This window comes from Gnatocerus cornutus, chromosome 7, assembly GCF_029298725.1.
Source record: "Gnatocerus cornutus isolate USDA-ARS CGAHR chromosome 7, icGnaCorn1.1, whole genome shotgun sequence".
In the NCBI taxonomy this organism is placed as follows: Eukaryota; Metazoa; Arthropoda; class Insecta; order Coleoptera; family Tenebrionidae; genus Gnatocerus; species Gnatocerus cornutus.
Window position 1 is genome coordinate 10189644 of NC_142239.1, and position 21177 is coordinate 10210820.

At 32.6% G+C, this 21177-nt stretch overlaps 1 protein-coding gene and 1 long non-coding RNA gene across 3 annotated transcripts in view; one reads left to right on the top strand and one right to left on the bottom strand.

Annotated features, from left to right (window-relative positions):
* Positions 1 to 21177, bottom strand: part of LOC148170850 (uncharacterized) — a 120696-nt gene that overhangs the window by 21792 nt on the left and 77727 nt on the right. The window lies entirely within an intron of this gene.
* LOC148170851 (uncharacterized) overlaps positions 1 to 21177 on the top strand; it is a 128573-nt gene that overhangs the window by 12928 nt on the left and 94468 nt on the right. Inside the window, exon 2 of the long non-coding RNA XR_015770418.1 lies at positions 23 to 225. This is a non-coding gene — a long non-coding RNA (uncharacterized LOC148170851). The remainder of the gene's footprint in view (positions 1 to 22; positions 226 to 21177) is intronic.

Consider the following 21177-nt stretch of genomic DNA (forward strand, 5'->3'; position numbering starts at 1 on the left):
AACTAACTTTTTTATTTTTCAGCTTCACCAAACTCAAATTTCAAAAATCCCGCGCTAGAGCTCAACTGAGACGGCTGTGGAACAGTCGGTAAGTGCTCAAGTGTTGTGATTCAAAGTGCCGGCGAAAAAACACTGTGTTCAGTGTTGCCACATGAATAGATGTGTTCTGAAACATTCATGGAAGTGTTTTGCCTGTGGTCACCATCCAAAACAGTGGTAATTAAGGTAAATTTTTCGACTTTTTCTTTAAAATTAGCTTAGTCCATTATTACTAACAAAGGGGTTTGGGTTGTAGAGTCAAATGTCAATGTTTTTAAAAATAAATCTACTTTTCTTTGTAAAGTTTCGATAAATCAAGATATTAGATACTCCCACATTGCATTAAAATTTCCTTCGCCTTGGTTCATTCCGCCCCAAGATCTGTTTGTTTCGACCCATTCATAATTAAGTGGCTCCTAATAAATGAACATTTTCTTGAACACGAAAAAGCCGCTTCCCATTTCCATTTTCAGTCGCTTAAACGTAAAAGAGTGAATCGCAGCTGTGCTCGTAAAACTCATGAAATATATCCAACCCGTATTGTACGTTACGTTGAACCGAAACTTGTATGAATCGCGAATATTGCACAAGTTGCATTTTATCAAAATGGGAGCACCTATAAATTGGAAAGACTCAAAACTGTCGCTTTAAACAACGCCAAAGTTTGATCACAGTAACATTAAACGTGGTAAAAAGTCAGTGATGCGTGCGTTAATAAATCTGTCTGAGTTAAGCCAAAGTGGATTACAGGTCAACAATTACGCTTTTACTAAAGTTGCGAAACTTGTAGCAAACTCGTTGGAGTAAATGCACCGGGAAAATTGGTTTTTAATATAGTTGATGGTTCAAGTGGACGAAAAAGTCCTTTGTACATAAATATCCGTTGTTGTTAAATTCCAGGTAATTAATGAATAAACAAGTAGTCGCCCCCAGTCAAGTTTTTAATAAAATTTGTTTTATATCGGATATCCTCAAGCGAAATAATTGAATATATTAAAGTTGATTAATTGAGAAAGTTTTTTCACGCTAATCCGCGGCTAGTTCAGAATTTCATTATTTTAAATCAATGTTTCAATTAAGCTTAATTTAGTTATTAGCCTCAGGACTATCATTAACACAACCGCGGCACAACAAATTTAATTAAAATGTCGTCGATGCTCATTCCAGATTTCCCTCCCTTTGAAACCGTAGCGTTTTTAAACCAGCAATTTGCCGCTGATTAATTCAACGTTTCACAAAGAAAAGCTGTTGACAATGTAATAATTTCTTTATAAAACAGACGATGTAACGTATCGCCGTAATTCCCTTTGATCAAACCGAAAAAAAAAACTGCGAGCGGTCCAATTTAACTTTCCCAAAGTGCTTCTTGATTGTCGTCGCGAAAAATCATTAGTCTTCTCTAATTATTAAATTCAAGTTAAACGGCGTAATGGGGAAGACACGCGATCGGCATTTACTTATAAAGTTCAAAGTGATATTAAAAGAACACAGTGAAATATCAAATTTCTTTCCTCGAATTTGATCATCGATTTTACATTATGAGAAATATTTCACGAAACGCGTTGCTTGGGCTTTGCAAGTTACACCACGTTGAGACTTCGGGACACAAATGTGTTTATTGAGAACGTAAATATGACCCTACATGTGCGGGTTAAAATCTAGAAAGAACGGAAATGGGAAAAGGAAATAGTCACTTCTAAATAAAACTGCAAATCTATCCAATTTTTTCCTTCCCACTGGCTCACACCCTGTTTTTTTCCTTATCCAATTATGGGCCGAACTGAACAAAGCCCGTGTCTGCCTTAATTAATTTTTCAAATATGATTTGCCGACTTTCCAGTTATAATCAAATCCATTCTTCTGGATTAAAATTGCAGCAAGTGCTCTGGACGGTCAGCGAGTTTATATTGTTGTGTTCCCCCGGATTAAATTATTTACACTGTTGACCCTTTTTTCCGGATTATTTTGAAAGGAAGTGAAATTATGGAATCATCACGTCATGTATTAAGCCGCCATAAAAATATTCGCTTTTGTTTGAATTTTTTACATTAATGAGCTTTGATGCGGCGCAAAATCCATTAAATAACCGGACGTTCGTGAATTAAATATCAGTTCGATTGGTACAAATATTACTATTTATACCCGGCGCCTCCACCATTTTCCATTTTTGATAATTTAGACATGCTACTCCGCCGCCGCCGCGTCTTCGCCGTTCGCAATTAAAAACTCTTCATCGTGTTGATCGTCGTGGCGACTTAACAAATTTAATTAATTAGCAAAGTTGTTAATAAAGTTTTAAGGGTAGTTAGTTGAAGTACGTTTACAGAGGAATGCTATTATCCTCCTTTAATATTACATAAAGTTAAACATATTTGCTTGGAACGTGTCACTAAAACAACGCGAAACGAAGTATTATATAAAAGCGTGCGTCAGACATTAAATTGTGTGTACGCAGTAATTTAATACCTGTACCAGAATGCAGTAATTTTATTTATGAAAATCCCGTCATGTAAAGACATCATTTTACATGTAAAAAGGAAATTAAATTTTCTTTGCATGAAACAAGAATTTTGAGATTAGCTCGAGCAGAGTTTGGAGGGTTTATTACATGACTGTTGTAATTGCTCCAAGATTTAAATCAAATTTACCACACGCGCGGTAATTACAAGCGGTGGCTTGGATTGGTTAAATAATCGCGAGATGTTATCGTACGGTGAAAATGTTTTTTTTCGGACTGACAAGGAGGTCATAAAACGACAAATTTAATTACGGAAAGTACAATGACAAAGAGTCAATTTTAATTAAACGAGTACAATGAGCGCGAGACTAAATAATACATTTTTATCGATTTGCAAACTAAGAAGCGGCATATAATCAAATTATACTTTCGCAAGGATAACGAGCCCCTCCGAGCATCACGCATGGTCTCGGTCAATTCAACAACCTGATTATTCTCAGAAAATCGAGTCCGTATCTGTTCTCTTGTGAAATACACGAACACTTTCATGTTTGTAGCAGCCAAGTCAGGCAGAAAATATAACCGTCCGAATTTCACATGAGGGACACACAAAAAGGCTCAAGGAAGAGGTTGCGAGATCGTCTCGGGTTATCCCATTTCTATGTGACAAGTTCATAAATAAAATTGAGCATATCATAGAAAATCGAAAGAAAATAGAGTTTCGCGGACGAGGAGGCACAACATTGAATCTTGTACAAGGTGTTTATAAATGTTTCTAGCATCAAAGGTGGTTCTGGAATATTTGCCCTGCACGATTTTGCTCCAAAATTTTGCATTTTGGTGGAGTTAACAAGCAACTTAAAAATAGCAATTTCTTCAAATTTGAATGCCATAGCACTAAAATTAGCAAAGTTACGAATTTTAGTGTAAAAAGTTGAACCTTTTTGGTTTTGTTCGAAAATAAAAATTTTTAAAATCTGTATTTTTTGCTCTGAAATTTTGTTTTTTGGTGGAGTCAATAAGCAACTCGAAAATAGCATTCTGTCCAAATTTGAATGCCATAGCACTAAAATTAGCAAAGTTACGAATTTTATAGTAAAATGTTGGATCTTTTTTGTATTTTTGGTTCCATAAGTTAGCACTTTTTTGGAGTTAATAAGTAACTTAAAAATAGCAATCTGTTTAAGTTTGAATGTCGTAGCACTAAAATTAGCACTGTTTTGAAATTTAGTGTAAAATGTTGATTTTTTTTAGTTCAGTTTGAAAATAAAAATTTTTAAAATCTGTATTTATGGCTCTGAAATTTTGTTTTTTGGTGGAGTCAATAAGCAACTCGAAAATAGCAATCTGTTCAAATTTGAATGTCATAGCACTAAAATTAGCACAGTTACAAATTTTAGTGTAAAATGTTGGATCTTTTTGGTTTCGTTCGAAAATAAAATTTTATGCTCCAAAATTTTGCGCTTTGGTGGAGTCAATAAGCAACTCAAAAATAGCATTCTGTCCAAATTTGAATGCCATAGCACTAAAATTAGCAAAGTTACGAATTCTATAGTAAAATGTTGGATCTTTTTTGTATTTTTGGTTCCATAAGTTAGCACTTTGGTGGAGTTAATAAGTAACTTAAAAATAGCAATCTGTTTAAATTTGAATGTCATAGCACTAAAATTAGCACTGTTTTGAAATTTAGTGTAAAATGTTGATTTTTTTTAGTTCAGTTTGAAAATAAAAATTTCCAAAATCTGTATTTTTGTCTCTGAAATTTTGTTTTTGGTGGAGTCAATAAGTAACTCGAAAATAGCAATCTGTTCAAATGTGAATGCCATAGCACTAAAATTAGCACAAAGTTACGAATTCTATAGTAAAATGTTGGATCTTTTTTGTATTTTTGGTTCCATAAGTTAGCACTTTGGTGGAGTTAATAAGTAACTTAAAAATAGCAATCTGTTTAAATTTGAATGTCATAGCACTAAAATTAGCACAGTTACGAATTTTAGTGTAAAATGTTGTATTTTTTTGGTTCAGTTTGAAAATAAAAATTTCTAAAATCTGTATTTTTGGCTCTGAAATTTTGTTTTTTGGTGGAGTCAATAAGCAACTCGAAAATAGCAATCTGTTCAAATTTGAATGCCATAGCACTAAAATTAGCACAGTTACGAATTTTAGTGTAAAATGTTGTATTTTTTTGGTTCAGTTTGAAAATCAAAATTTCTAAAATCTGTATTTTTGGCTCTGAAATTTTGTTTTTTGGTGGAGTCAATAAGCAACTCGAAAATAGCAATCTGTTCAAATTTGAATGCCATAGCACTAAAATTAGCAAAGTTACGAATTCTATAGTAAAATGTTGGATCTTTTTTGTATTTTTAGTTCCATAAGTTAGCACTTTGGTGGAGTTAATAAGTAACTTAAAAATAGCAATCTGTTTAAATTTGAATGTCATAGCACTAAAATTAGCACTGTTTTGAAATGTAGTGTAAAATGTTGATTTTTTTTTAGTTCAGTTTGAAAATAAAAATTTCTAAAATCTGTATTTTTGGCTCTGAAATTTTGTTTTTTGGTGGAGTCAATAAGCAACTCGAAAATAGCAATGTGTTCAAATTTGAATGTCATAGCACTAAAATTAGCACAGTTACGAATTTTAGTGTAAAATGTTGTATTTTTTTGGTTCAGTTTGAAAATAAAAATTTCTAAAATCTGTATTTTTGGCTCTGAAATTTTGTTTTTTGGTGGAGTCAATAAGCAACTCGAAAATAGCAATCTGTTAAAATTTGAATGCCATAGCACTAAAATTAGCAAAGTTACGAATTCTATAGTAAAATGTTGGATCTTTTTTGTATTTTTGGTTCCATAAGTTAGCACTTTGGTGGAGTTAATAAGTAACTTAAAAATAGCAATCTGTTTAAATTTGAATGTCATAGCACTAAAATTAGCACTGTTTTGAAATTTAGTGTAAAATGTTGATTTTTTTAGTTCAGTTTGAAAATAAAAATTTCTAAAATCTGACGTTTCAGTTACGGTTTTGTGTTCAAGTTTATGATTTTAGGTTTCAAATCACAAATAGAACAGTTTTTTTGAAAGCTTTCTTGCTCCATGTTTGAGGTAACTACAAATGTCAGTTGAAAAATATAAACCCACATTTGTAATGAGCGGCAAATTTCTTTAACATTTCATAGCCACTCTTAATGCTAGAATCATTTATAAACACCTTGTATAATAGATGGCTGGGAATTGAGGAGTCTGTAGATTCGAAATACCAACTGTTGGGTCAACAATGTTCTCCAGATTAAGAGGAGATAAAATGAATTTGATCGCAGGAGGGAGAATGGAGACTGATCGTTACAGGATTTGCATAACATCAAATTTAAACTGCACATTTCTCTTCATAACTAAACTTCATAATCATTCTAGATGTGTTTTTGCTTAATCAACTGTTTAAAAAGGCGCACTAAAATATAAACAAACTTGAAAGTGCTTTCGTTTGTGCCGAGGAGGCTTTTATTTTAAATCTGAATCGTTTTGTATTCTTTTTTGTTTTCTTCATGTTTCAAATTAATTTTTGCTAGCTTCGGGTGAATTCAACGCTGAAAGCCGAACTAGATATTATCGTTTATACTTCACAGTTTGCACCACATTAGAGTGTTGTTTAGTTGCTCTCATGGAAAACGTCGATGCTATCGATGAAGCACTTCCTGAAATTTATTTCATCGATTTGTTAAACGGCATGGCTATAATAACATTGATGAGACACGTCTGTTTGCACAACACCGAAAACAGTAAATTTAATCAGTTCTAGTTTCATCAGATAGTTTGTAATCTCCTTTGGGCTGCGGAGGTGTTAGCATACGTAAAAGAAGTGTTTCCGAGTCTGTCGTCATTTTCACTAATCTCTAGGAATTTGTAATAATGAGTTGGTAGCCGTGACGTAGATCCTTCATAGTCCGCCATCTTGACATTCGTAAGTGCATGTGCTTAACCGAATGAACGTCTGAGGGATATTAAACCCGCTCGTACCTCAAGATTTTTAACCATCGTTACTTTAATCTTTAATTAAATTCGGACTTAATTTCGAAACTCGTGTTTAAAAAGTACAAGCTTTTAGCAAGTCGGTAAAGCGGACGTGTTCCACCTACAGATAACAGTTAAGCATTTTTACGATTCATTTGTAAAAAGAAGTTTTCTGTGCCCGTATTTGTATGCTCTTTCTTTGCGAGGCTCCCATTAGCAGTTTTCTCTCATTTTAACGCGATTTGGAAATTTCGGAAAGAGCTTGATGCACTGTTCATGTCAAGGGAGGCAATTTCCAGCGATTCAGATTGTTTAAGTGAATGGAAATTGACCGAGCAGGTGGGATTAATTTAGCGAGGGGTCGTTCGTCTACATCAACAGTGTCGATAGAGATAAAATGCAGCTCTGGAATAAGGAAAATTAGCAGTTTTTGTCCGTGACACCTCGAGCTTTACAATAATTAAACTTACTGTTTCGGATTGTTGGTTTGTTCTGTTTAAGTTTTCTCGTTAAATTTATCACGGTTTAGTGTGCTGCGTTTTATGAAAACAATCGCTGCGCACACAATGGTGATGTTGATTTGGGGAAAGGAAGAGGTGGAAATTATTTGCAGATGTTTTCGATCAGTGGTGATTGTATATTTGCGCAGTAAATTAGAATCGAGTAATGATAATGTGTGTGATTGGAGCGAAATGGGGCAATTGTAGCGATGTGGGGCTATTCATCTAAGCCATCCAAAATCAATTATCGGACTAGTCAACAATGTGTCTCTCGAGCCGACAAAGTGTGGAAAAGCCAGCAGGATGATAATGTTTCAGTATTGCTCGATTAAAATCGGTTCTGTTTATTGCAAAATGCATTTCCATCACTCTTTCGGTAATTAATAAGATCCCAGAAGTCGACTTCTGAGAGTTAAATGAAAAAGTTTTTTAATTAAAGAATAGAACTGTTCTGAAAAAATTGGGACATCAATTCTAACTTTATCCATTTTCCATACTTGCCGGTCGATAACGAGCGGAATTCATTTTAAATAGTCTGAAAAAAACTCTTCGTATCTGCGAGGTGCACAATTACCCCGAGGATTATATCCATTTAATAAGTTTATCCGAACAGCTTTTGCTTAGAAAGTAAAAGCGTAATTTGGTAACATCTACTCTACCACCACTTTACCGTAACTGGAGCTCATTTTCTAATGCACTTAACAACTTTTTCTTCTAAATTATTTAATTTAACGTGAGGGAAACTTTACAACACACCCCTGGAGGTAAAATTTTCACCTGCTTAATTTTTACCTACCTAAATTATAGACTTGTTGAAATTTCCTCATCGGCATGACGGAGACGAGTCTCATTTAAATGCAGATTTTCCTAATGAAATCCCGCAGTTTGTTTAAAATTCAAATTTAGTTTTATATTATGTGTTAAAAATAGTCTTCTACATTCGGAATTCGTCTATTTGATTAAAACAGTGCCACGACTAATTTTTCACAACCACAGAGATGTCGTGTCAAACGTCGTCCTCTAATTTAATAAAGTCTTCGAGTGAAGGAAATGGCTTTAAATTTCCACCATGTCGCAATCTAATTAAAATTCAATTATAATCCAAAATTAGGTTGTCACACATCTGCAGCAACAGACACTAACGTCTGATTTATCAAAATTTCAATCAGTTTCACGATCTCGCAGAAAGAATTTAATCACCTTGGCGTGGAAATAATATAATTAATTCGAGCCACGCGAACTGCTTATCTGATTTCAAGGCATATAAATACGCCATAAACGCAATATTTATTTGAGTTTCTATTGAATTGCGTCGAGCTGCACCTGGAGATAACGCGCATATTTAAAATGATAATCTGCTGCAGCGGTCTAAATTCTTAATTTCTATTTAAGGGGTTATATGTATACAGTTAGAGAGTTTAAAAAATGCGATCTTTCTGAAATTTTTCTTGAAAAGATCTTTTACTTTATTAAAGTAAAAATTTGTACACGTTTTACGGTAACTTTTAGCAGTGTTTTAACATTTTTTATTTGTGAAAACAATTATTTTGGAAGCTGCTATAGGAGATATGCGAAAGCACCTCTAAAAAAAGGTGTCTTGCGGTGAGCACAACATCTCAGGACTGGATTATTTAAAATGGAAAAACTTAAATCATTTTGTTAAGAATCTTGTAATTGATCGAAGGAATAAACGAAATAATAATTTTTAACAAAATAGCGGATTTTAAAAAAAAACAATTTTTGACGCAAATTTAAACCTTAAGGCTGGGTTTTTTCATTTTTAGTTAACTTACAGTTTTAATTAACTAATAGTTAACTACCATAAGAGTTAACTACCATATAACTACCATTTTGAAAAATGGGAGGCAAACGAATTTTCCCAATGCTTTCGCTTGTCGGTTACATACAGGGTCCGGCCCTAAAATTGTCTTTAATTTTAAGGTTGAAATTTTAAAAATCTGCATACGCTTATAGTTGACAAAGCTCTAGAAGCTGACGCAAAAATTTGTTTTTATCACCGATAGTTGTGCGTCGCGACGCCTAAAAAGTATAACTTTTTGCGATTTTTGAGTTTTTGCAAAAATACTTGCGAATTTAAATGGGCTTTATAAATCCACTACGTCGAAGACAATAAAAAAAGGTACTGAGGCCTTGGCTTCTCTTAGACCTTAATTTATACATTTATACAGAAACCAAAAACAATATTTCTCATTCAATGTGCAAACTATCACAAATATTTTAGATATTGTTGCTCGCTGGCCAGTATCTTATGATGCGCATATACAGGGTCGGGCAACACTTGTGTCCACCCCCAAAATAGTCTTTAATTTTAAAGTTACAATTTTGAAAATTTGCATACGCTCATAGTTGGCAAAGCTCTAGAAGCTGACGCAAAAATTTGTTTTTTATCACGGTTTGGTTGGCGTCGCGACGCCTAAGAAGTATAATTTTTAGCGACTTTTGAGTTTTTGCGGAAATATTCGCGAATTCAATTTTTTTTTCAACATAACTGTGACACAAATATCCGAGTTTTTATTTTAAATCTAATGCAAATTGTGTTTAAAATTTGCGAAAAAAACGTTGTTTTATCAAGTTAGTTTTTAAAATTATGACAGCACAGTGGCAAACTACGTTTACACCAAAATTTCACAAGTCACTTCATTCACTCTTATAAAGGTTAATTTTGATTAACACGGACATGTTGCACTTTATGGACACCAAAAATCGTTAAGTAACATCGACAAAGCGACAATTTCACCAAGTAAGACTTGTGTTACAATCTAAAGCGAGCCAAAGGATAGATGTTGACAGATGGGTGTAAACGTAGTTCCCAACTTTGACGTAATGAAATTGAAAACTAACTTGATAAAACAGCATTTTTTTCTCAAATTTTGAAGACAATTTGCATTGAATCTAAAATAACAGCTGAGATATTTTTAACACATTTTTATTCAAAAAAAAATAAATTAGGGGTTGATATCACAAACCCTTACAATTAAATAAAAATTACATATTTAAGGCGTCGCGACGCCAAAACTATTGGTGATAAAAAACAAATTTTTGCGTCAGCTTCTAGAGCTTTGTCAACTGTGAGCGTATGCAAATTTTTAAAATTTTATCTTTAAAATTAAAGACGATTTTGGGGGTGGACACAAGTGTTGCCGGACCCTGTATTTTGTTATTTTTTACTGATGCATAGGTTTGCAGCTGCTAATTATAAAAATTGTGTTCCTTTGGGAAATGGCGCTTATCTTGTGAAGTCCTATTTGTTTATGCTAAACTTGAAATATGGCAGAAAATTTATACAACGAATCACAAATCAAAACAAAAAATGTTATAAAGAGATCTTATAGAGTTTGGAAAATAGTCAAAAATTAGCTAGGAATAACTAGAAACCGTCATTTAAATTTTGACAACATAACAATTTTTTTGGTTAACTATCAGTTTACTAATACTAACTCTAAGCTGAAATATTGTGGGAAAACACTTAAATTTTTACTTAGAAGTTAACTTCTAGCTATCTTTAACTGTTAGTTGCGTAACTATAAATTAACTAAAAGTTGGAAAAACCCACCCTAAATAGTTTATAAAATGTAAAATATTTATTGCTGAGATGAAATCTTCGGTTAATTTCTAAAAAATATACTTGAGAAGCTTCTGTTTAAATTTAAGACTGATTGGTTAACCCGTTTCTGAGATATTTTGCCAATCGACTTTAGAAACACAGTTTTAAGAAAAGCGCGTTTAATGTTTCAAAGGCATTGCTAAAGCAACAATTTTAAATTTTAAAGTGGGTCGTCAAATTCAAGGTCATATAATATGCAGTATGTATAGAACACTTAAATACAGGGTGACTTTGAAATAAAGGCGGAAAAAGAAATTCATTACAGCTTATTGTAAATGAAGGAAATGGCAGGTTTCGTTTTTAAATTGCTGTCTCAGTTTTAAGAAAAAAAAAAAGAAATTGATTTCAATTTTCATGCTTCGCCAATGATTACTAAGGCTACTAAGATTACTATTATTAACAAACAAAATTTTTACCTTTGCCTTAAAATTAATAAAAATCACCGAAAACGTCTTCTACGCATTTCTGTAAAGCCGTCTTTTTTTTACGCCACTATTTCAAAATCACTCTGTATATGTCTATTACGAAAATGTAATAAAAAAAACGATTTTTTGAAAATTGTAACTCTTTAAAATGTTGTAAGGGCGTGGGATTAAAAGCGGCGAGAATTAAAAATTGATTCGAAACTAGAGAATAGTGGCGCGTTTTCAAAGAGCTTGAATGATTTATGACAGTGGACGGGCGAAAGAATGTAATAAAAATGCAGTGTTTGCTGTCAATAATGTCGATCATGCCGATGCATCAAATGGGAGTTATATGCATTTGGGGGCGAGATCGGATTTCGGTGTTTGCGGCTTTTTAATGAAGTGACTGTCAGTTTTTGGGAAGAAAAAATGGTTTTCGGCTCTTTTGGAAATAAAACTCCGGGGCATGAAAGTCCGGGCATGTATTCGCAACCGTCTAATGTTGTCGTTTGAAACTTTTCAGCTCGAGGAGCTCGATTACTGCTTTATTAACAACGTCCATTGTTATGATAATTTCCAAGTTTCCAGTGTACCCTAAACATTACCCCATAAACTAATTTGAATACTAACATAAGTAATTTCCATCACAAGCTTGTTTGCTCAAGTGTTATTTGACAAGATTAATTAACGCCTAGTTCTAGCTGAAGGTGCTTCTTTAATCTGGAGAAATATAACGCCGAAAGGAAAAAAAATAATAAAATCGCATATATCACGCAGGACGCCATCAAAAGATAATTACGCTCAGGATCATAACTCGGTCCGACAAATGGAGGATCAGTCGATAAAGACGTTTTGAGGAGCTCCGAGAGCACGTTATCAGCGAGTGATTTTTTCCAAGCACTTCTAAAGTGAGACATTTTAAGAGCAGAAGTCGCGAGAATAACAATGGGGACGTTCAACTAGAGAACACCTTCTTGTTATGCGATGTGCGGCGTATGTTATCTGAAGCTTGTCTGAATTTTAAGGGTTACGATGTTGTGTGCATACAGTTGGATTATTTGCCGGCGTTGACGGTGAATAATATTCCGGGCGACCTTTTGGTCTTGATGCAAATCACAATCCAACTCATGCTAACGATATTGAAATTGTAGCGTAACACCGCAAAAAGGCATGCAGCTTCGAGTTGGATGAGGTTCTTGATGAAAAAGTTTAACTCGAGTGGAAGACTAAAGAGGCACGACAAAGGAAGTGATTTCTTCCTGGAAAATGGCGCCAGCGAAGAGTGAAGTTATTTAGATGCAATAACCGGACTAGGCCACGAATTAATCTCGACATTTATTTGAATCCAAATTTATCATAACACATTTTACCAAAGTTACAAATTTTTAATAACACATTTTGTTAGTTTTCGGTCGATGTGAAAAATAAAAATTTCTAAAATCGGTCGCTTTGGCTTCTATAATTTGGAATTTTGGCAAAGATAATAATCGAGTTTAAATTAGTAACGTCCGCAAATTTGGTTGCGGTGGCATTAAAATTACTAAAGCTACAAATTTTTAATAACACATTTTCTCAGTTTTCGGTCCATGTGAAAAATAAAAATTTCTAAAATCGATCGCTTTGGCTCTATAATTTTGAATTTTGGCACAGATAATAATTGAGTTTAAATTAGTAATTTCCGCAAATTTGGTTGCGGTGGCATTAAAATTACCAAAGTTACAAATTTTTAATAATACGTTTTCTCAGTTTTCGGCCCCTGCGAAAAATAAAAATTTCTAAAATTGGACGCTTTGGCTTTATAATTTTAAATTTTGGCACAAATTATAATCGAGTCTAAATTAGTAACAATTTGGTTGCGGTGGCATTAAAATTACCAAAGTTACAAATTTTTAGTAATACATTATTTCAGTTTTCGGTCTTCGCAAAAAATAAAAATTTCTAAAATCGGTCGCTTTGGCTCTATAATTTTAAATTTTGGCACAAATAATAATAGAGTTTAAATTAGTAATTTCCGCAAATTTGGTTGCGGTGGCATTAAAATTACTAAAGTTACAAATTTTTAATAACACATTTTCTCAGTTTTCGGTCTTCGCGAAAAATAAAAATTTCTAAAATCGGTCGCTTTGGCTCTATAATTTTAAATTTTGGCACAAATAATAATAGAGTTTAAATTAGTAATTTCCGCAAATTTGGTTGCGGTGGCATTAAAATTACTAAAGTTACAAATTTTTAATAACACATTTTCTCAGTTTTCGGTCTTCGCGAAAAATAAAAATTTCTAAAATCGGTCGCTTTGGCTCTATGATTTTGAATTTTGGCAGAGATAATAATTCAGTTTAAATTAGTAACTTCCGCAAATTTGGTTGCGGTGGCATTAAAATTACCAAAATTACAAATTTTTAATACACATTTTCTCAGTTTTCGGTCTTCGCGAAAAATAAAAATTTCTAAAATCGGTCGCTTTGGCACTATGATTTTGAATTTTGGCAGAGATAATAATCGAGTTTAAATTAGTAATTTCCGCAAATTTGGTTGCGGTGGCATTAAAATTACTAGAGTTACAAATTTTTAATAACACATTTTCTCAGTTTTCGGTCTTCGCGAAAAATAAAAATTTCTAAAATCGATCGCTTTGGCTCTATAATTTTGAATTTTGGCGCAGATAATAATTGAGTTTAAGTAAGTAACTTCCGCAAATTTGGTTGTGATGGCATTAAAATTACCAAAGTTACAAATTTTTAATAACACATTATTTCAGTTTTCTGTCTTCGCGAAAAATAAACATTTCTAAAATTGGTCGCTTTGGCTCTATAATTTTAAATTTTGGCACAAATAATAATAGAGTTTAAATTAGTAATTTCCGCAAATTTGGTTGCGGTGGCATTAAAATTACCAAAGTTACAAATTTTTAATAATACGTTTTCTCAGTTTTCGGCCCCTGCGAAAAATAAAAATTTCTAAAATTGGACGCTTTGGCTTTATAATTTTAAATTTTGGCACAAATTATAATCGAGTCTAAATTAGTAACAATTTGGTTGCGGTGGCATTAAAATTACCAAAGTTACGAATTTTTAGTAATACATTATTTCAGTTTTCGGTCTTCGCGAAAAATAAAAATTTCTAAAATCGGTCGCTTTGGCTCTATAATTTTAAATTTTGGCACAAATAATAATAGAGTTTAAATTAGTAATTTCCGCAAATTTGGTTGCGGTGGCATTAAAATTACTAAAGTTACAAATTTTTAATAACACATTTTCTCAGTTTTCGGTCTTCGCGAAAAATAAAAATTTCTAAAATCGGTCGCTTTGGCACTATGATTTTGAATTTTGGCACAGATAATAATCGAGTTTACATTAGTAATTTCCGCAAATTTGGTTGCGGTGGCATTAAAATTACTAGAGTTACAAATTTTTAATAACACATTTTCTCAGTTTTCGGTCTTCGCGAAAAATAAAAATTTCTAAAATCGATCGCTTTGGCTCTATAATTTTGAATTTTAGCGCAGATAATAATTGAGTTTAAGTAAGTAACTTCCGCAAATTTGGTTGTGATGGCATTAAAATTACCAAAGTTACAAATTTTTAATAACACATTATTTCAGTTTTCTGTCTTCGCGAAAAATAAACATTTCTAAAATTGGTCGCTTTGGCTCTATAATTTTAAATTTTGGCACAAATAATAATAGAGTTTAAATTAGTAATTTCCGCAAATTTGGTTGCGGTGGCATTAAAATTACCAAAGTTACAAATTTTTAATAATACGTTTTCTCAGTTTTCGGCCCCTGCGAAAAATAAAAATTTCTAAAATTGGACGCTTTGGCTTTATAATTTTAAATTTTGGCACAAATTATAATCGAGTCTAAATTAGTAACAATTTGGTTGCGGTGGCATTAAAATTACCAAAGTTACGAATTTTTAGTAATACATTATTTCAGTTTTCGGTCTTCGCGAAAAATAAAAATTTCTAAAATCGGTCGCTTTGGCTCTATAATTTTAAATTTTGGCACAAATAATAATAGAGTTTAAATTAGTAATTTCCGCAAATTTGGTTGCGGTGGCATTAAAATTACTAAAGTTACAAATTTTTAATAACACATTTTCTCAGTTTTCGGTCTTCGCGAAAAATAAAAATTTCTAAAATCGGTCGCTTTGGCTCTATGATTTTGAATTTTGGCAGAGATAATAATTCAGTTTAAATTAGTAACTTCCGCAAATTTGGTTGCGGTGGCATTAAAATTACCAAAATTACAAATTTTTAATACACATTTTCTCAGTTTTCGATCTTCGCGAAAAATAAAAATTTCTAAAATCGGTCGCTTTGGCACTATGATTTTGAATTTTGGCAGAGATAATAATCGAGTTTAAATTAGTAATTTCCGCAAATTTGGTTGCGGTGGCATTAAAATTACTAGAGTTACAAATTTTTAATAACACATTTTCTCAGTTTTCGGTCTTCGCGAAAAATAAAAATTTCTAAAATCGATCGCTTTGGCTCTATAATTTTGAATTTTAGCGCAGATAATAATTGAGTTTAAGTAAGTAACTTCCGCAAATTTGGTTGTGATGGCATTAAAATTACCAAAGTTACAAATTTTTAATAACACATTATTTCAGTTTTCTGTCTTCGCGAAAAATAAACATTTCTAAAATTGGTCGCTTTGGCTCTATAATTTTAAATTTTGGCACAAATAATAATAGAGTTTAAATTAGTAATTTCCGCAAATTTGGTTGCGGTGGTATTAAAATTACCAAAGTTACAAATTTTTAATAATACGTTTTCTCAGATTTCGGCCCCTGCGAAAAATAAAAATTTCTAAAATTGGACGCTTTGGCTTTATAATTTTAAATTTTGGCACAAATTATAATCGAGTCTAAATTAGTAACAATTTGGTTGCGGTGGCATTAAAATTACCAAAGTTACAAATTTTTAGTAATACATTATTTCAGTTTTCGGTCTTCGCGAAAAATAAAAATTTCTAAAATCGGTCGCTTTGGCTCTATGATTTTGAATTTTGGCAGAGATAATAATTCAGTTTAAATTAGTAACTTCCGCAAATTTGGTTGCGGTGGCGTTAAAGCTACCAAAATTACAAATTTTTAATAACACATTTTCTCAGTTTTCTATCCATGCGAAAAATAAAAATTTCTAAAATCGGTCGCTTTGGCGCTATAATTTTGAATTTTGGCACAGATAATAATTGAGTTTAATTTAGTAACTTCCGCAAATTTGGTTGTGGTGGCATTAAAATTACCAAAGTTACAAATTTTTAATAACACATTTTCTCAGTTTTCGGTTCACGCGAAAAATAAAAATTTCTAAAATCGGTCGCTTTGGCTCTACTTATAATTTTGAATTTTGGCACAGATAATAACCGAGTTTAAATTAGTGACTTCCGCAAATTTGGTTGCGGTGGCATTAAAATTACCAAAATTACAAATTTTTATTACACATTTTCTCAGTTTTCGATCCACGCGAAAAATAAAAATTTCTAAAATCGGTATCTTTGGTTCTATAATAATTTTGAATTTTGGCACAGATAATAATCGAGTTTACATTAGTAATTTCCGCAAATTTGGTTGCGGTGGCGTTAAAGTTACCAAAATTACAAATTTTTAATAACACATTTTCTCAGTTTTCGATCCACGCGAAAAATAAAAATTTCTAAAATCGGTCGCTTTGGCTCTATGATTTTGAATTTTGGCACAGATAATAATTGAGTTTAAGTTAGTAACTTCCGCAAATTTGGTTGTGGTGGCATTAAAATTACCAAAGTTACAAATTTTTAATAACACATTTTCTCAGTTTTCGGTTCACGCGAAAAATAAAAATTTCTAAAATCGGTCGCTTTGGCTCTATGATTTTGAATTTTGGCACAGATAATAATTGAGTTTAAGTTAGTAACTTCCGCAAATTTGGTTGTGGTGGCATTAAAATTACCAAAGTTACAAATTTTTAATAACACATTTTCTCAGTTTTCGGTTCACGCGAAAAATAAAAATTTCTAAAATCGGTCGCTTTGGCTCTACTTATAATTTTGAATTTTGGCACAGATAATAACCGAGTTTAAATTAGTGACTTCCGCAAATTTGGTTGCGGTGGCATTAAAATTACCAAAATTACAAATTTTTATTACACATTTTCTCAGTTTTCGATCCACGCGAAAAATAAAAATTTCTAAAATCGGTATCTTTGGTTCTATAATAATTTTGAATTTTGGCACAGATAATAATCGAGTTTACATTAGTAATTTCCGCAAATTTGGTTGCGGTGGCATTAAAATTACTAAAGTTACAAATTTTTAATAACACATTTTCTCAGTTTTCGGTCTTCGCGAAAAATAAAAATTTCTAAAATCGGTCGCTTTGGCACTATGATTTTGAATTTTGGCAGAGATAATAATCGAGTTTAAATTAGTAATTTCCGCAAATTTGGTTGCGGTGGCATTAAAATTACTAAAGTTACAAATTTTTAATAACACATTTTCTCAGTTTTCGGTCTTCGCGAAAAATAAAAATTTCTAAAATCGATCGCTTTGGCTCTATAATTTTGAATTTTGGCACAGATAATAATCAATTTTAAATTAGTAACTTCCGCAAATTTGGTTGTGGTGGCATTAAAATTACCAGAGTTACAATTTTTAATAACACAATATTTTCTTAGTTTTTGGTCTCTATTTTGATGCAATAACCGGACTAGGACACGAATTAATCTCGAGATTTATTTGAATCCAATTTCCTCGACAAACACTGTAGTTTACAAGAGTTTCTCCTGCCAATCGCAAAGTGGATTAATTAAAATTTAGAATCCCCGGAGAGTTTTCGTGCCGATGACAGAACAGGCGTTCATGTGAGTTGGTTCGAATAATTTAACTCCCACAATTATTGCTTACACTGAGATTTGGTAAAATATGCGGTCAGATAAAAGCCGCTTTAATAATAGACTCGGCATGATTGCACAATAGTGATGGCCGCAAGAGACCGGAGGAATGGAAATGGGAAACGCATCCGATAGTGTGGAACAAACGGAACAGTTTAAGACAATTTTTCAAGTCTTGTTGTTTTATGATTATGTGAATACATCTGCATGCTGTGTCGAGTTCTTATTACCCGGAATTGTCTGAAAGAGAGTGGGTATAATGTCCCGGAGCTTTTCCATAATTTACTTGAAACAAAATGTTCAAAAGAAAAGACATTAAGGAATTGACAAAGGCAGACTGGAATGAGATAAAATAATTATTACTATGAATTTCTTAGTTGCAAAGCGGAATTTTCTTCAGCGAGTTTAATTTAGTCAGTGAGTGTTTCGTTATTTTGCGGTAGTGGTACGACTGTAAATCAATGTGGAAACAGTTACATGACTCCTTGGATTTGATTAAAAAACTGAAGCACCTTCAGCAGGAATGCAGGAATATCAATTTTCCCTGCGGTTTTGTTTCAATACACCTCGGCTTTGCACTAATTCGACAAAGCCCCTCAGAACAAACATTCGTCTATTTCACCCTCAAATCTAGAACAATCTCCTTATTATACAAGCGAGTAAAGCCTCTATCGATTACTGATTAACAAAGACTGTTATGTGGAGTGCACGCTACAATTATAGGAATCGGAGTAATTGGATTAGTGGTAACTCATTAGAGATTTGTGACGCTTTCAATAAAATGGCCAAATAAAAAACATTTCTTCGTTCATTATCTTGAATGCGCCTCTTTTAACTCTGCTTATTCAGGTATTCAATGCCGACAAATTTTCTAATAAAATTACAGAGACCCTTGGAACGTTTTTCATCGATTAAATTTGCAAACGACAAAACCGACCCCAATTAGTCACGAAGTTGGGTTCACTAATGAAATTTGTAGTTGGTAGTTCTTTGTTCATTAATTGATACGTGTAATTAGTAGTGAAATATTTCCACTGCGTTTCTTTCTATTAATTAAATGACAATTAAGGAATAAAAATTAGAGGTGATGTGCATAATTAAGCGACCTAATTATCCAAGCATTTGGATACTTAAATATTTAGCCAATTCCTCACTATCTATAATTAATTCGCCATGATGGAAATTACTTCTTCCTAACAATGCCGCGAAGAAAACGAGAACACAATGGATATTTTAACAAGACATTCACTTTACCTACTGAGCAAACTTCACGGAAACTTTCCAAAGCCTCGACACTAGTCCGGGGTAACTTTTCTCCCATTACCGAACTATTAAAATGCGTTTCTTGTTAGATTCGCCGAAACTTTTAAACAGAAAAAGATTGAAATTGTGCAGCAGAAATTCGCTACATGCTGTTAATTCCAAGACAAAAAAATCTCGTTCTAATTTATTTAGCCGAGTACTCCCACAGCGGCTCATTTAAGCCCAAATTCAGCTTGTTACAGCCTTTTCCCCTTAAGAGGTCTAATGTGGAAACTCTTAATACACGGGATTTAATAATGAGGGTGGAATTTATTGCGCGATTGCGATTGTTGTGTTGGAACGTGACGCTTTCACACCCTCTCTCTGATGTACTATCAATAGAATTTTCCATCCAGCGCGTCTAGGGTTGGCAAAATTGTGTAAACAAAAAAATGTAATAGCTTCGGTCTTTTGGTGCTGGGTAACGAAGTAGATATAATAAACCGGTGGAGAGAATTGAGGAAGTTTTTATTAGGAAAGTTGTAAGTTTGCTGAGTCTAGTTTAAAAATCCTGTTAATAATTCCAAAGTCTCATTGGATGGTCAATTTTTCTTCTGTTTTGATTTGGAATTTTTTAATTGGCCACATTGTTGACCATATCAGTAGAGTAATTAACAAGAACCAATCAAAATGTTACGGAGCAAAACAAGGCGGTTTCGGTGCGTTTTTTTGGTGTGATAAAGATAACGCGAGCTAATAAATGCATTCTTTTAGGTTTTTATCCGATTTCAATCGCATTCACTATTTTGTTTTGATGGAAAGATGGATCTTTACATAAAATTGCTCGTTTTTGCCCTAAAAGTTTCATTATTGGGCACGATTAACGAACGAAAAATTCAGAAAATTAAAATTTCTATGATCGGTTGCTTCGGCTCTACAACTTTGAATTTATACACAGATAATAATCGACTCTCAATTTGGTTGTGGTGGCATTAAAATTACTAGAGTTACAATTTTTCATAACATATTTTCTCAGTTTTCGGTTTCCGCGAAAAATAAAAATTTCTAAAATCGGTGGCTTTGCCTCTATAATTTTGAATTTTCGCACAGATAATATTCAAGTCCAAGCTAGTAACGTCTTCAAATTTGGTTGTGGTGGTATTAAAATTACCAGAGTTACCAAATTAAAATTGCTAAAATGGGTCGCTTCGGTTTTATATTTTTGAATTTTGGGACAGTTAATAACAGTCTAAATAAGTAACTTCTCCAAATTTAATTGCGGTGCCATTAAATTTACCAGAGTAACAATTTTTATTAACACATTTTCTTAGTTTTTCGTTCGTGCGAAAAATAAAAATTTCTAAAATCGGCCGCCGCGGTTATATAATTTTGAGTTTTGGCACAGAAAATAATCGAGTCTAAATTAGAAACTTCCTTAAATTTGGTTGGAGTGGCATTAAAATTATCAGAGTTACAATTTTTAATAACACATTCTCTGAGTTTTTGGTTAATTAAAATTGCTAAAAAAAATGGGTCGCTTCGGTTTTATATTTTTGAATTTTGGGACAGTTAATAACCGAGTCTAAATAAGTAACTTCTCCAAATTTAATTGCGGTGCCATTAAATTTACCAGAGTAACAATTTTTATAAACACATTTTCTTAGTTTTTGGTTCCTTCGAAAAATATTTTTTTTTAAAATCGGCCTCCGCGGCTCTATAATTTTGAGTTTTGGCACAGATAATAATTGAGTCTAAACTAGTATCGTTTCCAAATGTGGTTGCGGTGGCATTAAAATTACCAGAGTTACAAATTTTTAATTACACATTTTCTTAGTTTTAATAATAGTACATTCTATTTTTTACACATAAAAATGCCAGAAAGCACTTAAACAAATGTTCCCCAGATTTATTTTAATAATTGGTTAACTACCTCTTGAATAATGTGTGTATTTCGAGCTCAATTTCACATTGCCGATTTTGAAAGAATTCCGCGCGACGTAGGAGCGCGTCAGCTGCCTTTCTCAAATG